The sequence below is a fragment of the Delphinapterus leucas genome, chromosome 9, assembly GCF_059928025.1.
Source record: "Delphinapterus leucas isolate spDelLeu-1000000601 "Yukka" chromosome 9, BTC_Dleu_Yukka2, whole genome shotgun sequence".
In the NCBI taxonomy this organism is placed as follows: domain Eukaryota; kingdom Metazoa; phylum Chordata; class Mammalia; order Artiodactyla; family Monodontidae; genus Delphinapterus; species Delphinapterus leucas.
In genome coordinates this window covers 77,615,689-77,639,684 of record NC_143137.1, presented here as the reverse complement: position 1 = coordinate 77,639,684, position 23,996 = coordinate 77,615,689, and positions in this window count along the sequence as shown.

The window sequence follows — 23,996 nt, the reverse complement described above, 5'->3', positions numbered from 1 at the left end:
TTTCTCAAAACACTCTGATCATCATTTATGGGTCCACGAAGTTTTGGTCAGAGTGACTCTATCCATATAGAGTTGATTATCTTATCTTGGTCAGGGTAATCAGCATATTCAATACCCTGGACAGAGTGATTTGCTTAAGGGTGGGCATGTGCCTTAAGCCAGTCCAATCAGAGCATAAATCAAGACTTTTGATGGAAATGATGGCTAAATGGTGAAGATGACATTTGGAAATGTCTGGAGCCATTTATGCTACATTATAGGAAACCAGTGTTAGTCGAACTAACAAACAGAAGGAGGTGGTAATGAGAAAATCTTAGAGAAATGAAAGCTTTCTGTCACTGTGAATCCCTGGAATAAGTCTTGCCTGAAGCTAGACATAATTCAGTTTGGGTTAGGATCTCTGTTACCGTGGTCTGTAATGTCTACAGTAAAGTCCAGATTGTAGTCTGTAAAAGTCTGTAAGGACTGCTATAAAGCCCACTAGTCTAACTGGGCTAAAAACTGTCCCTTTTTAATAGAATTTTGATCCAGAAATAAATTATGTGGTATATTATCTTTGTGACATTTTTAATAAAAGAGAAAAATAGATAAAAGGAATATGGGATAAATTTCTTGAGTAGGATACAAATTTTGTTAGAATGTCCATAATGTCCATAAAGGATATTAGTTTTACACCATCATAAAGTTATATATATATGGACTTATGATGGTTGAATTTACAACTTTACAATGGTATGAAACTACATTCAGTAGAAACCATACTTTGAATTTTTAATTTTGATCTTTTCCCAGGCTAGTGGTATGTGGTAAGATACTCTCTTGTGATGCTGGACAGTGGGCAGTAGTGAGCTGCAGCTCCCAGTCATTCACGCAGTCACAAGGTAAATAACAAAGCACCTACAACCATTCTGCTTTTCACTTTCAGTATAGTATTCAATAAATTACATGAGATATTCAACACTTTATCACGAAATAGGCTTTGTATTAGATGACTTGCTCTATTGTAGACTAATGTAAGTATTCCGAGCCTCTTTAAGTTAGGCTAGGCTAAACCATGATGTTCGGTAGGTTAGGTGTATTAAATGCATTCTCAACTTATGATATTTTCAATTTACAATGGGTTTATCAGGATATAACCCCACTGTAAGTTGAGAAAGATATATATATATCCTCACATTTTAGCTACTGGTATGACCAATAGCCACAATAGATCATATCCCTTGACCTATATATTTTATATATAAAATTATCATGATCTATATAAAAATCATCAGGGATATGACTGACTGTAACTGTTGGTCATACCAGTAGCTAAAATGTGGGTTACATCAGACCAAGGAAAAACCAAGTAGAGAGAGCATGTAGACAACTATTTGAGGGACTTGTTAAAGGCAGAGGAGTTGTGGATCAACTAATTTAATTAAATATTTCATCTATCTTTAGAATAACTAAATAAATAAATCCAATCTACAAAATCAATTCAATATTCCGTATAGGCATTGTCATAAATATTCCAAAAGAATAGCTTAGAAATTACAAAGACGGATTTGCATTTTGATTTATCTGTCTCTCCTAATGAGTTTTGTAGTAATATTTAATATGTAAGTCACTTATTAACCACGTCCACATTTTCAAATATCCAATTCTTTGTATTTTACCCCCAAAATATTTCTTATAAAGGTTGATTGCCTCAAAATGTACAAATTTGCCAAATAAAAATACTTCTCCCCAAACTGTTTTGTATTACTGTTTATGGAGCTCATGGTACCCACAGCAGTAAAATCATCAGCAATTTTTATGTTTTGGCAAGCTAGTTTTCCACACTGTACAAATACTCAACTCCTTAGCTCTCATTTTATGGAGAAAGCATAGTTAATTCTCAAGACTTTTTCTTTGAACCATCTTTCAACCTTTCTACAGGAGGAGATACATTTATAAATTTATAAAAATACCCTCAACATGATAAGAACATCTCCTAATCTTAAAGCTAATAAGAGAAAATGGGGGGAAATTAGTTATCAATATTCTTTTCTTTTTATGTTATTTAGAATAATCTCTCTTTTTATCAGAGGGCTGAAGTTTTATAACATGCTTGGAAAATTTTCAGAGTTTTTGTCAGTTTTCCACCAGTTCTCAATGGAGAGCAATTTTTGTAGTGATCCTTCCATAAGTACTTTATTCTTTTTTCTTTGGTCCATATGCTCTGCATGTTTTCTAAATGTTTTTTCAAAAAATATGTCTAAGCACCCCAAAAAGTTCATAGTATTTCTAAATATGAAGGTTTACAACAGTAAACCTGGCAATTTGTCAATTGCCCAAATTTTATGATTTTGTATTTAATAGACCATCTCCTTTATTCTGGCTTCCATTTTGTTCATACCATTATATTATCTTAATATAATGATTCCCGAGTTAACTTCTTCAGTCCTGACCACTTATCTGAACCTCATATTTTTTATATTTAATAGCTTAACATTTCCATGTATATTTCTAGTAGGCAGTGCACACTTAAAAATTAATAAAAATAGAACTATTAACTTCTACCACCATGTCAGAATATGATTGTCCCTGTCGTTCCCATTTTAGGAAAACAGTAACAGCACCAAATATCTAGAAGGTTTCCTGGACTATTCTATGTATCTCAGCACCCATATTCAATCTATTAGCAAGTGCTAGAACTACCCAAGATCTATCCACTTCTCTCCATGTCGACTATAATTATCTCTACGCAGGGCCACTACCTTTTACTGTCAGGACTATTTAATTTGCTTTCTTTTTTGGAATAAAGTTGACTATTGAACTTCTAGAATCCATTCCCCAATCTTCAGTGGTTTTTTTTTTTAAGTCTTAATCAGTTTAAATAACTTATCCATCAATTATATCACTTGTTGAAGAATTTTAAAACTCTCAAATGACTTACAGTAAAATCCTAGGCTCTATGTGACCTGACCCCTGTCTACTTCTCCAACTTTATTTCTTCACTTTCTCACTTGTTCCCTGTGTTCCAGCCACAAGAGTAATTTTTCTGTGCCTTGATCAAGCCAGTGCGTACCCAGAATCAGGCCTTCACACTGGTGGTTGCTTCTGTCTGACGTTCTTGCCCTTGACCTTTGCTTGATTGCCAACTCTTTGCCATTCAAATCCGTTTATTGTCATTTTCTCTGGACACTGAAACCTGTTTTTATTCTCTATATAGCAACAATCACAAACTAAATTCTTGTTTGTGTATTGTTTTTCCCTGTTAGAACCTAAGCTTTACAAGAAGTTTGTCTTATTCACTATTACATTCTTAGTGTCAGTATATATAAAATATATTGTAGTAAAAATGTAATAGCAATTTTGGAATTAGAATTAGTGGGTTAGTATAATTTGATTAGATAAGTGTTATTTCGACCCTGAATTATTTGACAAAATTGTGACGGGATCAATTGGAATGTTAAGGATTAAAACTGAGAGCGCAGACGTTGTTTGAACAATACTAATCTACATGGTACTTAAGGCAAATTACTGTTCCATTACTGCTACTCCTTCTTAAATTAGTTGGCTACTTATCCCCAAATATTGTAATATACATTTTGTCTTTCGTTTTTGGGGCAGAAACTGTCACATGATGATACTATTATACCATGACTTGATGGCATAAGTCTTGCCATTGTACAATTTTATTGAAACTCGTATTGTTACTGCATTGTTTGGAGGAAATTTCAGATGCATGATTTTTTTTTTTTTTTGAGGTACGCGAGCCTCTCACTGTTGTGGCCTCTCCCGTTGCGGAGCACAGGCTCCGGACGCGCAGGCTCAGCGGCCATGGCTCACGGGCCCAGCTGCTCCGCGGCATGTGGGATCTTCCCGGACCAGGGCACGAACCCGTGTCCCCTGCATTGGCAGGCGGACCCTCAACCACTGCGCCACCAGGGAAGCCCCAAATGCATAATTTTTAATTTCTTCTTACAATCCTTCACTTGAACTGGCAGCCTGACTTCATGTCGTTTCTCTGCCAAGAATTAAACATCTTTCAGTAAAGGCATTATGCTGTCCTTGCTTAAGAATTTTTTCATTGACTTCCTTTAGTTTTGCTTTTAGGCAAGAATGAAAATATGACAGCTTTTCACAAGCTGCTTTTAGTTAGTTAACCATACAGAATTGTGGCAATATCCATAAAAGTAAACTTTGGTAGAAAACTTGCTAAATTCGTTGGATTCTATAGAGGAATATATATATATACATACATATATATATATAATTAAATACACACACTCATATATGTGTGTGTGTGTGTATATATATATATATATATATAAAATGAGTAAGAAAACAAACACCCACAAACACCCATTTTCATTATAATAAACTTAGTGTGGGGTCTTTTTCTTCTGTTTCAGTCCTCTATTAAGGAAGAATTTTTACTGATAATTTAAGTAAACCAGTAGAAACAAATATAGCCATTCGGATGTTGAAAATATTGCTCAGTGCAGCAAATTCTTTGCGGTATAATTAGACTATATTTTTAGGATGACTTGAAATATATCATTCCTACTCTTTAAGTGGCTATTTGTAGGATTTTGTAAAGTGTTAACTGTCCAGCATAAATAGTATGCTCTAGGGCTTCCTTTTTTTGGTGATTTTACACAGCATAGTGATAATGATAGGAGTGAATGAACAAAATGAAAAATGACAAACTCCTTAATGGTGATTAAACTATATGAAAATTTATTTTCATGTTTTAGTAAATACAAAACACCTCAAAGATTTTTTTTACTTTTTGCATAATTCCAGTATGGTATAATTATAGTATAGACATTTTAGAGTTAGATATTCACTAACTAAAGTGTACATAAATTGTGCCTTAATTTAATTTCTGACCTTCTGCTTTATCTTTTTTGAATCTTGAAGTAGCTCATTTTGTCTTATCCTGGTGTTACTTTTGTCCCTTTCTAATTTGGAATTTTTTTATATCCTGTTTAAAATCTCCAAAACTATCAAATTTGTCTTTTTAAAGAACCCTAGAACGGAAGCCCCTTGAAGGCACATTATCCACTATACTGTCGTGTGTATGTGTTTTATCAAGATCAATAAATATTTGTTCATGTAATTAACTTAAAAGAAAAAGAATGGTACATAATTGCCCTATGTTATAATATCAGTTATTATAGTTTATTTCACTTAGCATAATCCCTCAAGCTCCATCCGTTTAATTACAAATGGATTTCCTTCTTTCTCATGGGCAAATAATATTCCATTATATATATTTATATATCACATCTTTTTGTATCCATTCATCTGTTGTAAGACACTTAGGTTGTTTCCATATCTTGGTTATTGTGAATAAAGCTGCAATGAACATGAGACTGCAGATATCTCTTCAAGATCCTAATTTCATTTCCTTTGGGAATATACCCAGAAGTAGAATTGTTGGATCATATGGTGGTTGTATTTTTGTTTGAGAAACCTCCATGCTGTTTCCATAATGGCTGTACCAATTTGCATTCCCACCAACAGTGTATAAGGGTTCTCTCTTCTCCACAACCTTGCCAACAGCCTTGTTGTTTTTTTCGTTTCAAAGATAGACATCCTAACATGTGAGATATCTCATTGTGATTTTTATTTTATTTTCCTGACTACTAGCAATGTTGAGCACTTTTTTCATGTGCCTGTTAACCATTTGTATGTCTTATTTTGAGAAATGTCTGTTGAGAATCTTTGTCCATGTTTAATCAGTTATTTATATTTTAGCTATTGAGTTGTTTGAGTTCTTTACATATTTTAGATATTAACCTCTTATCAGATGTATGGTTTGCAAATATTTTCTCCTTTTCCATACATTGCCTCTTCACTCTGCCAATTATTTCCTCTGCTTGCAGAAGCTTTTTGGTTGAAGTAGTCACGCTTTTCTACTTTTGCTTTTTTTGTCTATGCTTTTGATGTCATATCCATAAAATCATTGCTAAGATCGATGTCAAGAAGATTTTCCCAATGTTTTCTTCTATATGTTTTATGGTTTTAGGTCTTATATTTAAGTCTTTTGTCCATTTTGAGTTGATTTTTGTATATCAAAATAAAAGTGTGAGATAATCGTTCAGTTTTATTCTTTTGCATGTGGATGTCCAGCTTCCCAAGACCATTTGTTGAAGAAACTATTTTTCCTCATTGTGTGTTCTTGGCACCCTGGTTGAAGATCAGTTTCTTTGTGTGGATTTGTTTCTGGGCTCTATAATCTGTTCCATTGGTCTATATTTCTGTTTTTACTGCTGGTACACACTGTTTTGATTACTGTAGCTTTGTAGTATTTTTTGAAATCAGGATGTGTAATGTCTCCTGCTTTATTCTTCTTGCTCAAGATTGCTTGGCTAGTCAGGGTCTTTTGTGGTTCCATATGAATTTTAAAATTATTTTTTCTATTTCTGTAAAAAATCCTGTTGGGTTGATACGATTATGATGTGGCCATTCACAGTTTTGTGCTCCATTGGGTTGCTGCACCTTCTTCATTGTGTTCTGGAGCTATTTTTGTCACTGGATAGTTGTTAACTTGTTTTTTTAAGAGATAAGTGCTGGGGCCTCCTAGTCTGCCATCTTGCTGATGTGAGTCTATTACTTTGTAATTGGTTGTTTTTGTGTCCATGTCCTTGAGTTTTGAAAGGAATATTACGTCTATTTGATCCTTAGTACATTCCATATACACAGTGGAATTAATTAATTTTAAACAAATAATTCAATATTCAAACTCATTGCAAAGACTGGCAAGACAAGGAGAATGTTGGTAATTCACAAATAGTAACTACACTAACTATAGGTACGTAAGGTGTTGGAGATTAAAATAATCTTCTTATTACTTTTCCCAATAAAAAAACATGCTTATGTATTTACATGATCCTGAATTTAAAACTCACCATGTTAACAGACATAGCTTTGGAACCAATTATTGCTCAGTCACACCAAACGCAGTGATTAATGGAATAATTACTGGGCTTTTCCAATGTGGCTTTTGAAGATGTATTTTTAATGTTGTTTTCTATTAAAAGCAGCTTAACCAAGTGTTCTGAAACTTTATTCCCATGGATGATGTTATCCACACTATACTAGTAGAAAGTGATCCCTAGTATTTGTATAAGAAAGAACAGAGTCTTCTCTTCAGTTCTTTTGTTTCAGTGGTCAATATTTGCTCACGCCTTTGCCCATTGTATTCTTGCTGTGTTATGTACTGCTGAGGCATTTGCACATAATTGAAGCATTAGAACTCAAAGGTCAATAAACATAAATAGCCATACAATATTGAACCTGCGGTTTTGGTTATAACTATGGAACTATGTGTTGTTTAATTACTCTCACCGAATGACACACACACACACACACACACACACACACACACACACACACACACACACACACACACACACACACACCCCTTAACCATAAAGGGGAAACTTGATATTTGGGATACTGTTCTTTCAGGTTAAGGTAACTATACAGTCAAGCAGTATCCACAATCATGGGAAACATGTCATTAACTGCATATAAGTTAATATATGTTAATAACTGCATATAAACCAGAATATAAGCTGGTTTTGGCAATGAAAGTATAACAAGACTGTTAGCAAACTTTATTTTTCCAAAACAATGATTAAAATTATATATAAATATGAAATATTCCTTTGAATGCTATAAACAAATTTATAATATATGCAAAACAATGCCATTTTGATTTTGATAGAAATTTAAGTTACATCTTATTTAATAATAAAATTTTAGCAATGTTATCTACCATTTATTGTACGTCCATTGTGTGTCAGGTACAGTACCAAGGATTTTATACAAATTGTTTAATCATCTCAGTCCCCATAGTGGCCAGCCTATACTCTCCCAAACTGACAAATGAAGTAACTAAGGCTCTGAGAATTGACTTGAAAACTGGAAAGTTCAAACTCAGGTCTATCTTTCTGATTGCAAAGCCCCTGCATGTTCTCCAGGTATATCATGCATGAATCACCTGGCTAAAATTGTTGGGAAGGTGAATTTGTTTTTGACTAGCTATTGAGATTCAAGTTTGTCAACACTCAGGGCAAAAACTATGAAATGACATGAAGGCCCAGGAGCAGAGGGTTGAATGGCCCAAGACTTCTCTCAGATCTCATTAAGCTGACACTATGGCGTTTTATATTCAACGTAAAAATTTAGGAAGTAAATGAACTTAAGAGTCTATATATTTCAAGAGCGGAGACATTTTCAGGAAGGTGCAAAATATAAAGCAATTGAAATTCTTAGGTTGGTTCTCCAATGTATTCTTCTATTTCAGCAACTGATCCTGCATGTCCAACACAGCAGCACTACTTGAACCAGCGTCTCTGTCTCATGTCCTGCATGTTCAGTTTGTTCCGCCAAGCACAGGTGGCAGATTCACTCTTCCAAAGCATCAAGGTAAATGTAAGCTCTTTGAAGATAGGAGCTAGATTCCTAATGTTGCATCATATGTGAGAGCTGCTAAGTAATTATGTGTGGTCTCTTCCAGACCTTAGAGAGTCTCTACTGTCTCTCTTTCCGGGGAAAGGTAGTGTGGGACAAGGGTCATGCTCATCTAGGTTGTCCAGCCAGTTGTTTATTCCACTGCAAACTGACAGTCTCTACAAAATCTAGCTTAAACTCTTTTTTCTATCGTGTCTCATATGTGATATATCATATGTATGTTAATATATATGTCACATGTATATTTGTTTTGTACATGATATTATATATATACATAGTCTTAAAGAGTGTACTGGGAGAATGGCTAAATGAAAATTACACACAAAACAAGTACTGGTGAAGATACAGAGTGACTGAAATTTTCATCACAGCTGGGGAAAGTATAAATTAGTGCCACCACTTTGAAAATTGGTTTGGTAGCATTTACTAATCCATGTAACTTAATAAACTTATGTTATATACCCAATAGAAATGCACACGTGTATGCATCAAAGAATATGTACTAGAATGTTCATAGAACCACTATCTATACAGCACCAAATTGGATAAATTTGTGGTATATTCAAAAAATGAAATAGATGGCAATTATAATGAACAAGATACTGTGTGGCTAGAAATTCATAAATAGTATGTTGAACAAAATAAACCAGATAGAGAAGCATACATACTATATGATTGTATTATGTGAAGTTCGATAAAAGACAAAGCTCTTCTGTGGTATTAGAAGACAGGATACGGTTACATGGAAGTAGTGATGGAAGAAGTTAGCATTAGGCAACCCTGAGGTTCTGGTTATGTTCTATTTCTTGACCTTATTGTCGGTTACTTAGGTGCATTTATTTTGTGGGAAAAAAAACCCCATCAGTTCAGTCAGTTTGATCTGTGTACTTCTCCACATGCATGCTAGACTTCAATACAATTTATGAAATTTTCAAAAACCCACTTTTCTTTTTGGAGTATGGGATTTGAAACATGTTTAGCTGACACACGTATTTTCAAAATCTATTGAATAAAAGTTCCTTGTTTCTCCTACTTATCCATATAGCCCATTTCAAAAATGCTTATCTTCGTGTGTCACACCATGTCTCATTTAGGTTGATCCTGCTGCATATTCTGTCACTTCCGGTGTGACTTTAGTGTCTATTGAGAAAAACCAGTTGTCTCTACAGACACCATCCCCATTTACTCAGTGTGGATTAGAATTCCATTCTGGGTGTTTGTTCTGTTGTAAGCTTTTATATTTTAATGCACCTTCACCTAGTGGAGTAATATTTTGACTTATTTATACTCCAAAGTATTTTCTAAGAATCAACATGAAATTCACTGAGACAGAGGTAGGAATGATATTCGTGAAAGAGAAGTATGGAAAACTCATAGAACGGAAGTGTTGATACTTCTCCAGTGTTACAGATTTATGCAGAGTCAGGCCCAAGGTTTACAATCTGCCCCTTTAGCAGGATGGAAGCAGAGAAGACTTCTGAGTGAAATTAATATTATTCATCTTATCTTTAAAGTACATTTGTGAATCTACTAGTAACTTCAGGGCAATGCTTCAAAATACTGCCTTAGTCAATAGAACTGAAAAATAATAGTGCTGTCTGCAGCAACACCTTTTCCTTCCCCCCGAGTCCCCAGGCCTGACCTTCTTTCTTCAACAAAGGAGCTAGTAGGTAAATGACATGTTTTTCAAAATAGTTTTTATATCATACTTACTCTAAAGTAAGAATCCCCAAAACCTTCATGACTAAACTGCAACAATGATTTTTATTGAAAAATGGTAGATTTTTAGTGTCATATTCCCTTTGTTCTCTTACTGCAGATACATGTGATTACACTGCATGTTCATACTTTTGAATAAGATAAGTGACACACAATATGGAAACATGCAGATAAATACTTTTACTGAGGAGAAAAAAGTAAAAATAAACTTCCATGAATCCAATGCAAGTAGAAAGGACCTCCTCCGTTACCATCGCTTTCTGAAATACTTTTTGCCTTCTCCACTGTCACTACCCTAATTTTTAAGTTACTACTAATCACCAACCCTGCCTGGTCTGGAAACTTCTACTGCCATTCTGCTGACACATGTTCTGCAAAAAGCCACAATCATGACCGGGGCAGTGAGGAGGGGTTGCTAGCATAGTACGTTCAGCTGCCTCTGACCTTCTTTCTTAGGTTATAAGGATGAGAGGCAGGATAAAAAAGAAAAATGTTTAGTTGTTGCATATCCATTCAAACCAAGTTTTGAAACAGGCTTAAATTTCCTACCAGTTTGATAAAAGAGATGATTTTACTGTTTAATAATCCTAAAGAATTTACACTAGTACATCTCTATCTCTGATTCTATTTTTATCCTTCCTTATTCATACATTTTTTATTAACATAAAACATTGTATACATATGTGTGCAAGCTGGAGAAACCTCCAGCAAATAAACAGCCATAAGAATATATACTAAAGTACTTCATAGTTAAACAGCCTATTTGATCATAAATGACAGAGCAGAGAAGAGTCATGTAAAGGCCAGCCAGTAATTCTCACCTTCCTGGAAACTTGGACCTACACTAGATTTAAGACTTCATGCATTTCACAAATGATAAGCAAATACTCTTCCTTGAAGTAACATAAGGAAGATAATAGAAAGAAATTTCAAAATAGGCATCCATTTTTTTTCTCCTAAATAGAGCTCTTAAGTGGATGCACATCCGTTTGTTAGTAATAGCCAGTAACCTGCAGTTTGCAAAATTATTTAGGACGTACTTCCATATACATACTGCCACCTGCTGGTAATTGTGTGTATATCTGCCCACACAAAGTCCTAAACATTAATTTTTCAGGATGTTGTTTTAGAATTCAATGATCAGGCTTTGAATTTCAAATGAATCTTTCTGTTATTCATTAGAAAAAATGCATTTTATCAACATGTAGATGCACGGAAACACTTCTGATCATAATGGTGACTTTTTAATACAAATTTTATACTTTAAGTGAATCCATTTTTTTAAAGACAATATAAAGCAATACTAGTGAACTATATGGTCAGTTTTTCATAAATACTTTGTGCATGATCAAGTGATTTCCAGTAGTCTTTCATTACTTTATCATTTTGTATGATTTTTCATTTACAAATTCATTAAAGTTAAAACTATCTGATACTTTTAATAGTAGCTGCCATTGATAATGGAGACTGTATTATACCCATTTACATGCATTATCTCTTTTAATTCTTATAACAGTACTATGAGGCACTTACTGGAAATGTTTCCATCTCAAAGATGAGTTCAAGGACACAGAACTGGTGTAGAAATAGATCACTGAATATTATGAAATATTAGACAAACCACTTTTAAGTTAACCAGTTCTTTAAAATGGTTCATCTAGACTTTAATCAGTTGTGTCCGTACAAAAACTGCAAGTCATTTTATTCTTTTGTAATAAAATTCATTATGATTATACATTTAATTCTAAAGAGCTCTATGTGGAGAAAACACACATGAAACTCTGGCTGCTTAAAAACAAGATACATAGTCATTTAATAGTGTATATAACCAGTATAGGACTAAAAAGAAAATTTAGACGTTTAGAAAAAGGGTCATGTACTATAGATTTAAATATGGAGAACAAAAAATGTTAAAAACATGTCTATGATAATATCTATGTTATTAATAAAAATATGAGATTTTTTATGAATAGATTATAGTAATTAAATTATTAGTAGAACAGCAGGAAAATTCTTAGAACTTATATTTAGGGGACTAGGTAATGTCTAACAAAGATATATTAATCCATTTTTTGAGAAGACTGTCACAGATACTGAATGTAGTCCCCTACCATGTATCCGCTTACATTGATTTGAGAGACACAGATGATGTTAGAAGGGTTAGAAACCTGATTTATTTCACCATGCTCCCTGGAAGGGTACAGCTTTAGACTTAACCATATCAATAGTAACCATATGTTCTTTATTTTACGAGACAGGGAATCATACGATTATATGCTTTTCAATAAAGATGACCGCTTAAATTTATAACTAATATGATTTCACTTTTATGCCTTTAGAATACATTGTTTAAATGTACTCAATTTATATTTGGCTAATGTAATTATTCTTTGTATTATTAAGCTGTTTTAGGATAAAGGATTTTAGTTTTATTAAAGAACACGCATCCTGATTTAGGACCTTGTATTTTTCACTATGTCTGGAAACATCCCACATAATGAAATGATGTAAGATGTGGGCATTTCTCTGTAGTAGGATTTTAGTATCAATTGAAAGTCTACTTAGCAATTGCCCTTTAAGTAGCTCACTAAGTTGTTACTCCACATTTAGGTGTTTATTCTTTTATTCAAAGTAAACGTGAGCTTTATCCTCTTAAAATTGGATTGCTCTGTAGTAATCTATATCTATTCTGAGTGTCTGTATAGGAGGCTTATAATATTTCATATGATCATGTATTATAAACCTGAGAAGACAGAGTGATCCTGAAGGGTGAAGCAGAGGCAGACTTTATCTATATTACTCTTACACCTATCTACATGATATAATGCTATTTTTTTTTTCAAGTGGACCTAAGGTAAAGCCCATTTCTCATGCCCTCTAGATGATTCCATAAACCATATATTTGCAGACTCCAGTTCCAGGTTACTACAAGATAAAGCAAATTCCACATTAAAAAGCTTATTTCCCCCCCTACACTGTTGACATTTTTTAGTAACTGTACCAAATTTATAACACATTCCATATATGAGTTATTTCTTCTTTTCTCAAACTTAACTATCACCATGTCCATGCATAACTCAAGCTACACTCTCAAAAGTGAACTTCCAACCATTTTTTCAACTGTGTGCAGAATATTTTTCTCTGATATTCTGTTAAGTCAACCCACATTTCTTAGGGAACTTCAGTGAAACCGCTACCCATGGCCACCACTAAATGCTGCACTCCCACCAAAAGAGGACACATATATGGGTAAGGCACAGGCTGTGCCCTCCAAAAGCTTACACTCTGAGACACACAGAGTTGTACAAAGAGATGTGTTGATGGATATTTAACAACCAGCTCTTCAGGGAAAGAGAGAGCCTGCTAAGGAGCATTTGCCAGTTTCTATGTTGTAAATGCTCCCACCATGACTGGTTTCAAGCTGTCAACTTGTGTCATTGAACTAGGGCTGGGGAAAAAAATGTGCAGAGTTGATCCTTGCAAGCTGGTAAAAGCCAGCTGTAGCGAACTGTTGGTGATATAGTGGTCTTTTCTAGACCCATGTGTTAAGTGATTTGATTGAGGCATGTCATAGTGCTGAGGAAATACAGGAGAGTGGGGGAGGAGTTGCATCGACCAGAATCAGAGAAGGCTTCACTAACCCAAACCCTGCATCACCAAGTACTTCTTCAACTTGGTTCTCATTCTGATCTGCTTGCTCATATTAATACATAACCGTATTTTTTCCAGTTACTTAGAAATCATGAAATCTTTGATTTACCATTATCTCCTATTATTCTTTTTCCCACAAACATACGTCATTCAGTTTTTTGTTTTTTTTTTAATGGAAATGCATTTCTTTTATTTATTTATTTATTTATTTTACTTTTGGCTGTGTTGGGTCTTCATTTCTGTACGAGGGCTTTCTCTAGTTGTGACGAGCGGGGGCCCCTCTTCATTGCGGCGCGCGGGCCTCTCACTATCGCGGCCTCTCTTTTTGCGGAGCACAGGCTCCAGACGTGCAGGCTCAGTGGTTGTGGCTCACGGGCCCAGTTGCTCCACGGCATGTGGGATCTTCCCGGACCAGGGCTCGAACCCGTGTCCCCTGCATTAGCAGGCGGACTGTCAACCACTGTGCCACCAGGGAAGCCCCGTCATTCAGTTTTGAAGCCCTGTTGCCTCTTCCTTTCTTAAAATATTGATATGGATTCCCCAACTTTGATTCCCACTGACACAATCCCTCTACCCTGGTTCAAGACCTCTCTTATGACCAAGATCAACCAAACATATACTTTCAACCTACTGAAAGAGATTACCTGTTAACATTTACTACCTCCTTCTTGGCATCTGTTATATCTGTATTTTCACTGTAATTATTTATGCGTCATTAGGAATCCTCCTTCCCTCACTTACAATTTGCTTGAGGGCAAGCACTGTCTTATTCATCACAGTATCCATAGGACCTAGTATAGTGTCTCACATTAGGTTATCTACCAATAGATAGCTATTAAATAAATGAATTTCTAGATAAATATACTTATTTAGATAACAAAAAATGCTTATTCCTCTGGGGTAGTTCCAGGAAGCTTCCTTAAAATGATAATGGACTTTCTCCTCACTTTCTGTTTTCCTTTGCTGGAATGAAAACGTAAGGGTTGAAGTTCCAACAGCCATGTGAGAAACAAGGATGGTGGAGTAGTGAGATAGAGCCTGTGTTCATGACATAATTGAACCAGCACATTAGCTAGCAATTCAGTGTTTCAGGAATTATTTTGTTGGAGAAAGGAAAAAACCTGGCTTCTCCTATAGACTACTATTCTCATAAACCACTCTTATGTCATATAAAGCAGAAACTAACACTAATCAATATCATTTTCAACATTTCTTATTGTTCCAACTTCATTTCCAAAGTTCATTTTATTTCCTCTGATAATCACCACTTACTTCCTCTGTGTACTGTATCTTTGGCTTGAATTTCTAAATCAATTTCTGTTTAGAGATTTCTCAGATCTCCATACCAGTTTTGTGGCCCTGCCAAATATCAAAGCCCCAGCGGATCTGTATGTGATTACTGTTTGTCTCTGATTTTTTAAGCATCCCTCAGCCATAGTCCATAAACAGCTCAGGTTCTCTAAGCCAAAAAAGCTCATCCACTATCTTGGAGATAAAGAATCGTGAGCAGGCCCATTTAACAGAACTCGCCTTTGGAATGTATTTCTTTTTTTCTGGGTTCGGCTTTCTTTTGATACATCTCCCTGGGATTCATGACTATGTAGAAATATGAGGAATCTGAATTATTCATTTAGGAAAGGTTGGAAGTTCCGGTCCACCTCGTAAGAGACTTGCCCCCAAATATTATGGTGTAGGTGGCTTCTCGTCATCACGATGTGGAATGGAAATCAATTGTGTGTATGTAATTCTTTATAGTTTACAAAGTCTTTGCCATCAATTATCTTATTGGAGCCTCACAAAACCTAGTGAAGAAAGAACCAATATTACTGTTTATGTGTTGCAAAGGGAAGGGTTGAGACTCAGGGGACTTCTCAAAGGAATTAGAAGTAATTATATCCAATACAGGTGTTTCTGATTCCAAGTTTCGTGATGCTCCCTCTTTAATATTTCCTTGGACTGTTATTGAGCCATATTTGAACTTACAACAAATATGTTAAAAGGGAATTAGTAGAAGTTTGCATTTGAGCATCAAGCGGAAATTATTAATCCCCAAAATTTATGTTAACTGCTTTAATCATGAGTATGATTGTTGCGGTTACTAACTGGCCAAATATTTCAGTGGCTTAAAACCACAACCGTTTACTTATTTATTGCTTGCAATCACATCCAGAGCAGATCAGCCAGGCTAACCTGATCATTAAGTCGGACAGAGACCCAGGCTGATGTTGGCATCATCTTGATTCATGCTTCCACAATCACTGAGGCAAGGAAAGGAGAGCGCCGCAGTGCCCCACAATGGCAACTAGATGTTTCCACCTGAAAGTGGTTCATCTTTTATGCTCACATTTTACCAGCCAACACAAGTCTTGTGGCCTCAAGGAATATGTTTGGTTTCCGAGGGCTGCTGTAACAAAGTTGGTGACTTAAAAAGCAAACAAAAATTTTTTGTCAGTTTTGGAGGCCAGAAGTCTGAAATCAAAGTGTTGACAGGGTTGTGTTTCCCCTGAAGGCTCTTGTGGAGGCTCCTTCCTTGCCCCTCCCTGGGTTCTAGTGGCTCTAAGTATGTCTTAGCTTACAGCTGTATCCAATATAGCCAGTATCTACATATCACCACATACTGGATATGTCCAGTATCTACATGTGTCTTCACATGGTGTCTGAGTGTCTTTTCTCGTTGTCATTGGACTTAGGGTCCAACTGGATAATCCAGGATGATCTCATCTCAAGATCCTTCACTTAATTGCATCTTCAAAAACACTTTTTATAAATAAGGTCACCTTCACAGGTTCTAGGGGTTAGGACATGGGGGGAGGCCACCATTCAATGACCGCACTAGACATGTGTCCCGTGCCCCATTTCAAATATTGTTAAAGACAATTATGGCAATAGAAAAACTTCCTGGAAGGCTGAGTCAGAAGCTATGGAAAACTATGGTTAAGGAAGATACATCTAGGGAATGAAAACAGGGCAAGGTATATTGCCCACTCCTGGAGAAGGGTGCCCTTAAAATATTATCTCAGAAGGATCTCGGAATTGCTAAGGATCAGGTACTGCCAGCTGTCTCATATTTTGTCACTCTGAATGGAAATATGCCATTATTGTGACACTGTTGTATCTGTGCAAAGTGGATGTGTGGAGGGGCAGATAATTATCTTATGTTCATAGGTCTCCAGATCTAGGGGAGTCACATCTGAGTCAGATAAAGAGACTACTGTGCATCAACCCTATTGCAGAGATTATCACATGCCACCCAGAAACCCTACACTGTATGTTTGTGCCTTGTGTCTCCTGTATTTTGGGATTTCCTTCCCGGGAGAAAAGAGTGAATTTATATTGCATTCTGAAAGGAGATTGAGATACATATTTGGGGACCGGAAGGGAATACTGTGATAGATATTAGGTATGTTACAACTGTCTTTTCTGCGTATGGTAGAAATGTACTCCTTCACCCACTTGAAGTTATGCATGACCATGTCTTGTATGGCTAATGAAATGAGAGCAGAATTGCTGTGTGAGAATTTCAAGAATTCTTTAAAGGCCCTATATCTTCCTTCTTTCATAGCAACTGATTCTAATCAAAATGTCTCAGGAGCAGTTGAGGAAAATGTAAATGTGTTTGAAACTCTTTTAAGTATTTATGGCCTTTATGTTTCATTAGTAAATATACTTTTGTTTGTGGGGAAGTTGTATCTGGTGTACATCACTGTCTAACCAAAAATTTTGGCTTTGATTCTTCTTTATCAGTGGTGAATGCAGAGCCAAGATGAAGGTTACAAAAGGCTCTGATGGAAACCTAACTGTGTCCATCTAATTGCTCCTCAAAAGTAAACTTACAGAAAAGAAAACTTTTAGAGTGGTAGGCAACACCAGGCCCAAGCATATTCATGAGAATATCTTTGAATAAATACAATGCAGGGCCAAATTATGGCACTATCTATACTTTTCCTATAGTAAAGGTATTTTTTTTTTGGTGGATATATGATAGTAATGTGTCTCTTTATCTTTTCGTGAAGTAATGAACTAAGCAGTACTAGAATGAAGAAAAATATTTAAATTGTGGAGTTCTGGAGTTCATGTTAGCCAAAGCAACTCAAATTTGCCATGATGGCCTATGACTTAATTAAACAATATTTTAAAAATAATTATAATGGATATATTGTTTTAAAGTTAAAATAACCTTATATTTGTAATAAGGTAATCTCTTCCTGGATTTTGCTTTTGAACTAACTTAAGATGGTCAATTAAAAATTTATCATCAGCGTCAATTAACACTCCAAGCACTTCACCTGATCAGTGTCAGACCCTCCACTTCTTTACTTTTACTTATCTGCAGACACAGCCAGAGGATTGGTTTCACTCAGTTCCTGGGCCAACAAAGAGAAGGAAGCTAACATGGTGCCTTCAATATCCTCAGTTTTATGCTCAAGAGTTTATGATGTAGATGTCATTATCTTCAATTTATCTTTGAGGTGGCTTGCCCGAAGTCTGTAGCCAGGCAATGACAGAGCTAACATTTTAATTCTAGTCAGTCTGATTTCAAAGCCCAAGTTCACTCCAATCTATCAAGTAACCCCCATTTCCACAGTGGAATGAAATATAATATTATTCTTTCTTTCCTAATCTTGATATTTATCTGGTTGGTATGAACCCTAAATATTCACTTATGCTTTGAGTTTCACATCTGCTGCTTTTGCAGAGCTCATGTAACTTGGCTTCTATTTGGATGCCTGAGTGCACCCTAGTTACCCTTTGGAATGGGAGTCTTAACATTTTTCCAGCCCTCCCTACTTAAGGTCAACCCGTGTATTTCTAGGCCTTCTCTATATGGAATGTAGGCAGGATTGTAATGTGGTCCCTGAGATTACTGCCTTCCTGGTTTACATTCCGTGTGTAATCTCATTCCTGTCCTGTAAACAAGATCTATGAAAATAATGGAATATCACTCCCATGGTTATGTTATATTGCATGGCAAGAGAGATTTTGAAGATTTAATTAAAGTGACAGTGAGATCTTCAAAAGAGGGATTGTACTGGGTGGGTCTGACCTAATCATTTGAGTGCTTAAAAGAAGTTAGCAGTTTGAAGCCATCAATATTCATCTATCTTTGAAGAAGCAAGATGCCATGTTGTTGAGACTGCCATGTGTAAGGGAATGGTGGGAATCCTTTAGGAGCTGGAGATCTCACTCCTCCAACCCCAAGGAGCCGAAATCTGCCAACAACCTGAATTGTGCCTAGAGGTAGATCCAAAAGGAGAATGCAACCCAGCTGCTGCTTGGATTTCAGTCATGTGAGACCCTGAGCAGAGAATCCAGTTATGCCAAACCGTATTTCCACCTATAGAAATTTGAGATAATAAATAGGTATTAAGTTGTTACATTTATGATAATTTATGACACAGCAATAGAAAGCTAAAACATAGAGCATGGTGCCTTCTATGCTTACTAAAGTTTGGTTTTTGCTCCAGACAAATTAGGTACCCTAAACAATGACACCATCACACATGTAACTCTTAGTCCAAATATAATATAAAAATGACAGCTTAGAATTCCTATCCACCAGGTTAGGACGCCCTATAAATACTGAAAGCAGGGCCACGATAAACTTAAACATGTCACATCCCTTTGAGGACTGGCTTTGTACTCTGCCATTTTTCATGAAGGTCAGCTTTGGTGTGACATTAAACAACTTATTCCCAGGTGTCCGATTTCTGGCTTCCTCCCCTTCCCCAGTAGCCACTGATGAGATTCCTGTCTGTGTAGCAGCCAAGCCAGGAGGGATTGTGTCAAACATATTGTTAAATGGATTAAAATTTCCAGTATGTTAAAAGAGCTTGGCACTTCCCCGGCGGTCCAGTGATTGAGACTTTGCCTTCCAATGTCGGGGTGCGAGTTCGATCCCTGGTTGGGGGCTGGGATCCCACATGCCTCGTGGACAAAAAAAGCCAAGACATAAAACGGAAGCAGTATTGTGACAAATTCAATAAAGACTTAAAAAAAAAGAGGTTAATGAAACTGCCACTCTAAGTTGGTTATTACTATCAGTGAGATTTCTAATAACAGATTCCTCTAAGTTAAAAAAAAAAAAATGACCGTCATAGATTACATGAATTCAATCACACTAGCAGAGGACTGTGTATTTTCTAACTTTTAAAAATATCATTACTTAAAGCTACGTTTAGCTTTCATTGAGTTTTGTACCTCTGATTAGAGAGATATTTCTTCCTTTGATTTCATTGTGTTATCTTCTAAATATTGCCTTTCAGAATCTTGGCTGCGTTCAAGTGTATAATCCTCTCAATTTGTGCTTTAAAATATGCATAGATTTTGAATTCCTTTAAACCCACCTGTGCTGCGCACCTCTGTATATAATGTCAGTGGTAGAAAGTTCATCCCGAGAACAGAGATGATGAACAGGACACCGTAGCAGGGAAATTTAAACTAAAAGAAAAACGTATTTATTGGCATGAGCTATAAGAGGGAGAGAGATGTATACAGTATAGACGACTTTCTGCCAGCTCCTCAATTTTAACTCCCAACAGCACTCATCCAAAATAGAAAGAATTCCTCCCCATTTGATGTAAATTCCTTTGCACTAGAAGAATCTGCGTTGGACACAAGGGAAGAGAGAGGCATGCTTTCAAGAATCTGCAAAGGTTAGCAGGAAACCAGGAAAGACAAATGGCGGCCAAAGAGTTAGAGTAACTCTGTATCTTGGAAACCTGTGGAACAAATCCAGAACAAGGAAGGGGGCTTTAAAAGCTAGGGCAGTCAAGTCCCTGATAAATTTGATTTAAATTAAAACTACATGTCTCTTCCATTTTTAAAATGAGGATCTTGCTTTGTAACTGACCACAAACAACACGGTAAGAATCTGGCAGCCTAGCCGCTAAATTGGAGTTTGGACCTGCCTTCGATTTAATCTGTAGCCTTGAGTAAGTCACTAAACTGTCAAAGCCATTGGACTGCAGATGTTTAAATGACTGAAATAATATTTACCTAACTCAGAGGAGCACTTTGAGGGTTTCATTAATTCTTATTTGCAAAGTGTCTTTTTCTCTTTAAGACCTTTAAGTGAAAAGTACTGAGATATATGAAGTAGTATTATCATTTTCCTTCTAATTGATTGATTGCAAAATGTGGTATTATGCTAGTTTTCACCAATAAGAGTCAAGTCAAAATCTAAAACTGATTATGTCTTAAATTTTGCCCTTTTTTCCTTGATAAATGTCCCAGGCTAAATGTATAATATATCTTAAATACATGGCAAGAAAAGAGGTAAAGACAACTCCATATGCACATTTATCTTACTATATTCAGTGACAGGCATGGGTCTCAAGGTAATGGATAGTCATTATCTAAAATATTTGAGATTAAAACCACCCTTAGTAAAAAAAAAAAAAAGTTATATGCCCTTGTGGTTTAGCGCATTATATCTTTAATTGTAGAGTGAGTTGGACATGTCACTTTAGGAGTCTTTTATAGTTTTTCTGTTTAATAACTTCCAAACTACTCTCTCTCTCACACACAAATGTATAAATATAAAAATATAAGTATAAATATATGGCTTATGTATTAGCAACTATTTCACAACATGAGTGTTATACATATTACTACACCTTTTATTTTAAAACAACACTAGGATCAAGATTTTTCTTTTTCAAGATTGGTACTATTTCCATGTAGAAACCGAGACTCAGGTTAAAAAACTCTAGGGTTAGGAGCAGAGGGGCAAGCTCGTCTGAGTAGAGAGGGATTGTCAGTGGCATATGTATGGTGACGAGTCTAGGCTCACTGGAGCAAGGGGCTCAGATGGGGAACGGGAAAGATGAGACTAGAGAGAAAGGTTAAGTTTGTAGCTGGAAGACTTTTTTCTTAAGAACTCAGGTTCACTGTTACATGAGCACACAAATTATCATCTATAACAGTGGAGTTTGGCTTTTCAGCATTTCAACAAGAAACAGCATTTTCTTGTTTCAGGTAGACACCTCTCACTGTTTTGACTTGGTTGATATGAATGTAATCTAGACTGGGGCAGTAGCTGATGCTTTTATATGTTACATTTTTTTTTTTTTTCCAACCAGCATCTATTAACTATAACTATGACATCAGCCTCAAGTTTCCACTTGAGGTTCCATTACCTTGTTCAATCTCTGTTCATGGGTGTCTGCCGACAGTAATCCTGTTACAAAGGATGCACATGACTTAAGCCTTCTTACCTTCTGGAACAGTGATTAGATTAAAAATAGACACAGGACTCAAGCCAAGCCAATCAAAGCCAAAGACAGTTATTGAGACTTTTATTTGGATCAAGAGAAAAGATACATTCTTTAGTATAAAACTGAACAGATATGGTTTAAAGATGCTGCTGCATCCATCTTGACAAATTAAGGGAAATAGAACTGAGAGGAATCCAAGAGATTAAGAGGGAAACATGGTTCTGATGATCTAATTTATGTAAATATTCTTGATAGAACTGTGCCTGAAACTAATGCTATTCACTGTGCTTTTTAGGAATATGAGTATGATGGGCAGAATAACACTCTCTCAAGATGTCCAGGTCCTTGTCCTTGGAATGGATAAATCTGTTAGGTTCCACAGCAAGGGGAAATTAGGGTTGCTGATAAAAGTAAGGCTGCTAATTAGCTGACTTTAGAATAGAGAGATTATTCTGGATTATCTAGTGGGCCTAATGTAACTGCAAGAGTCTTTGATAGTAGAAGAGAGAGGCAGAAGTGGAGATTCAGAGGCAGATATGACTGTGGAAGAATGGTCAGAAAGTGGTAACATTGCTGCCTCTGAAGACAGAGGAGTGGGTCCATAACACAAGACGTGTGGGCTGCCTTTAGAAGCTGGAGAAGTCAAGAAAATGGATTCTTCCCTAGACCCTCTAGAAAGAAATGCAGCCTGACGACAACTTGATTTTAGCCCAGTGAGATGCATGTCCCATGACTAAAAAACAGAACTGTAAGACAATAAATGTGTACTTTTTTAAGCCACCAAGTTTGTAGAAATTTGTTAAAGTAATAGAAACTACAATAGCAAATAAAGGCCCCGCCCACCCCACCCCCATATTTTTTTTTTCCCAGAAGTAAGTTTGGGTCAAGTTTTCCTTCACTTGCAGTGAAATAATATACTTGGTTGAGATGAGAAAATATATAAAAATCTTAAAAATTTAAATAGGCTCAGGGCTTTGTGACATGGCTGAGTAAACTATATGAAATATCCACAATTCAGCAGCTTTGTCATCACTTTGAGAAACTTAAAAAAATTTAAAAGAAAAACCACTTATTTCTGGGATGGGCTAATTCTTTGGAAAATTGGTATCGAACATGCTTATGTCCAGAGAAATATAGTCATCTATTAAGTAAATTTTATATTGTTATCTATTTTACTTTAATGCTTTTATTATATATATTTACATATATATACATATGTATACATATATGTGTATATACATATGTATAAAATTAACATTTTTAATAGTGATGCCTTTCAAAAGAATCCTTATAAGATGCATTGTTAAAAGTAAACACAGGGTTAATAGATTTAATTTAACATAAGCAGTTTAAATAAAATGCGCTTTCTATACCTAATCAGAAAAAAGTTGTAACAATTTAGAGCAACATAGGGGAATTCAGTACTGCATCTCATGAATTATTACTATGAACTATCTGTTTTATTTACTACTTATAAAACTGTATTGCTCATGAAATGTGGTTAATCAACCTCTTATGTCCTAGAAAAAACAAAACAAAATTCTACCCTATGTAGAAATGATAGTCACCTCATTTAGATATATCAGCCACATAGCTTTTTAACAGTTTCCCAAATCACAATTTGTTAGTGGATTGTAGAATTCCATCATGCATTTGTTATTTAGCTGTGGCTTGGTGCCTTGGAGGAGCTCTGCAATTGAATCTAGTAAGTTTTGGTTGAAATGTGTGTGTGTCTTCCTTTCTTTTTAAAGGTGCATAGTTTGTGTATATACACTGGTACTCACAACAGCAGTCATGCAGATTAAAGATCATAAATTAATTTAAACTTTATATGTACACTTAACCTTATTTATGATAGTAATTTCATAGTTTGGCTAAAAACAAAAGTGCATAAAATACGTGAAAAGAAATTTTATCGTGGACATAGAACCAGGCTCATAGCCAGACTGGACA